General features: G+C 44.2%; 1 long non-coding RNA gene across 1 annotated transcript; it reads right to left on the reverse strand.

Moving 5' to 3' along the window:
• Positions 1-763: 763 nt before the first annotated feature.
• On the reverse strand, positions 764-2,102 carry LOC144169727 (uncharacterized). Its single transcript, XR_013322509.1, has 3 exons — positions 1,997-2,102; positions 1,289-1,373; positions 764-922 (listed from the first exon to the last, which is right to left on the reverse strand). It is a non-coding gene; the product is annotated as an uncharacterized LOC144169727 (long non-coding RNA).
• Positions 2,103-2,545: the final 443 nt, after the last annotated feature.

Consider the following 2,545-nt stretch of genomic DNA (forward strand, 5'->3'; position numbering starts at 1 on the left):
TTGTACAAAAAAGGGTACATGCAAGAAACTTGCACTATAACGTCCACAACTTTGTACATTTGCGTATGGTTATTCGAAAGCAAGAATGCAACACAAATAAAGCACTGACAAAAAACGGTCAATCCCAAAAAATTGTACCATCAAGTTCACAACTTTATACATTTGCTTTTCACGCTTAAACAATAAAATGCAAGGACAACTGGTTCTGCAAAAAATGACAATCATTTAGGAAAGTGAAACAATTAAACTGAGTTTATTTAAAAGATCACATTGTAAAGATCGTGTACAAGAAAATAGGCAGAATTCCAATGCTCACCTGGCGCCAGCAACGTTAAAAACTTTTAAACAAATAAAAAGCCATGTGTAGCCTTTTTCTCCTTGGAATAAGCACTATAAGCACTGGTTAAACCCCCTTCCAAAAAATGACTACTGCAAATAGCACTTGCTAACACAGCATAAAACGAACATTTACTGGTCTGGATAACACAAACTGAAACAGTGCCGAAAAGCGCACGCAATGAAAAGGTAAATGAGTAACTGGACAAGTCGAATACGGATGACAGCCACTGCAGCTAAACAAATGAGCTTCATTCATGTGCACTGGCTACCACCTTGGGTTACCCCGAATAATAAGGGCAGGAAAAAAGACTGCCCACTTGCGCTAGAGCAAACAGCAGTGTAGTCAGTTTTCCCTGCCCCGTCATTTAACGTTACACTGTCCACGAGGTTGGTACAATTCACTTACTTGCTGTGCCAAATACCCGTACGTCGTGCTTTTTGAATGAAGGGTCCAGTCGGTCAAGTTGAGTAATTGCTTTTTTTAGCCGTGTTGTACTATAGGCGACCGGCCAAAAGCAAATCTTGTCCCATACCCATGAAGAATGTACCGCCTCCACTTCATCAGTCTTCAGGAACCGCAGAACTGTAAAAGCTGCAAACAGGCACGTTGCATTAGTGCACTTCCAACACGGAACACATTTAAGTAAACTGGCGTTTATTGAAATTTGAGCAGGAAGTAACCTCCAGTTGTGAAATTAAAGAAGTCAAAAGCGCACACATGAGAACAATGATGAAAGCTTTTTAGCAGCTGTAAATAGACAGAACGAAAATGAAAAATTCAACGCTCGCATGCATGGAAGAAATAATGTTTCGAGCTGATATATTTTATAAATCGCTTAAAATATTCAAGAATAACAATCCGAAGAAATTTTCGCACTATTTTAATTTAATGCTGCCCAACGATCGAGCCTTGTCGCGAACCGGGTTTTGACGTAATTACAACGCTTACCACGTCAATCATCGGGCTGGGACGGCATGTCGCCATGTCGACGTCGGGTTCTCAGTTCTGAGACAAAGCAGGTCGTGGTTGGAACCTGCGTACGCAACACTCGGCAATGCATGGATTTCAATTGTTGCAAAAAAAAAGAAAAGAATAAACAGGCGCAAATAAAAGCGCAGTTCCGCTTAGAGCAGAGACACACGCACGTTGTAGGCGGTTTGCTGAGCTTTATCGGCATCAAAACACGGACAGCTGAAGCGCTACGGGGCGCTAAAGGCCGCGTGCGTTCACCCACGATGCCCACGACGCCTTGCCGTGCAGGCACTACGTCACGTGGTACGACATAATTCTCTCATAAGGAGTGAAACGAACCCCGACCAATGATTCCAAGATAGAGCACAAGTTGTCGCTCAAGTAAACCAAAACACTTAACAAATGTTACAATGCGAACAGTATATTCGAGGTGCATGCAGTTGCTTACCCAAACGCTTCCTGCTTATAACTAGCCACGGCATTTCAATTTCAATACTTCACAACAGCGCGAAACTGCACACGTCAAAACAACGTAACGGCGCTTGTGGAGGGAAATAAAATAAAGCTCTCCTTCGCAATCGCTATCACAAATATATCAGAAACATTTACGGTTCATAGCACGGCGGTCACATCGGGCGGAACAGATACTGAAGTACGGACCCGGCACAAACTGCAAATACTTACAAAAATCCTCCCGGTTCTCTGCGCGTACTATGAAAGCGATGCACAAAGAGGCTCCACCACAGCGTCGGCGTCGCAGAACTGGCAGTACAGCCGTACAGCGCTGCCGCTAACTCTGGCCTTTGGCGCCAAAACCACCAAAACTGATTACTCTCTAACCAGAGCGCGGCCAGACCATAGCCTCTTCCTCCATGATAGCCTCCATACGCATGCGGACGGCGGAGGAGGCAGAGGCGGAGAGCAAAGCTTTTACGTGAATTCTCTCCCACCGCCTTCTCAGTCACACGAGGCTATGAAAAATGGCGCGTTAAGGCACTATACCCTCGACAAAAGTATTGGCATGGGATTTTACGGACGGCTACAAGAAAGCCAGAGGTACAACTGTTTAAAGCAGTTGTAAAAATACGTTTTAAAGACGCAGTTTTCGGAGGGATCTTATCCTTGTAATTATTGACTTCTAGAAGCCGTCTTCTCCAGTCTAAAATCCCTTTCTGACGTTTATTCCATGAATACGACGTTTTCTAGACATTCTGTGCTACCTGGGGGACGCCA

The sequence above is a fragment of the Haemaphysalis longicornis genome, unplaced genomic scaffold, assembly GCF_048455015.1.
Source record: "Haemaphysalis longicornis isolate Haplotype H1 unplaced genomic scaffold, Haemaphysalis longicornis Haplotype H1 scaffold_2, whole genome shotgun sequence".
Classification (NCBI taxonomy): domain Eukaryota; kingdom Metazoa; phylum Arthropoda; class Arachnida; order Ixodida; family Ixodidae; genus Haemaphysalis; species Haemaphysalis longicornis.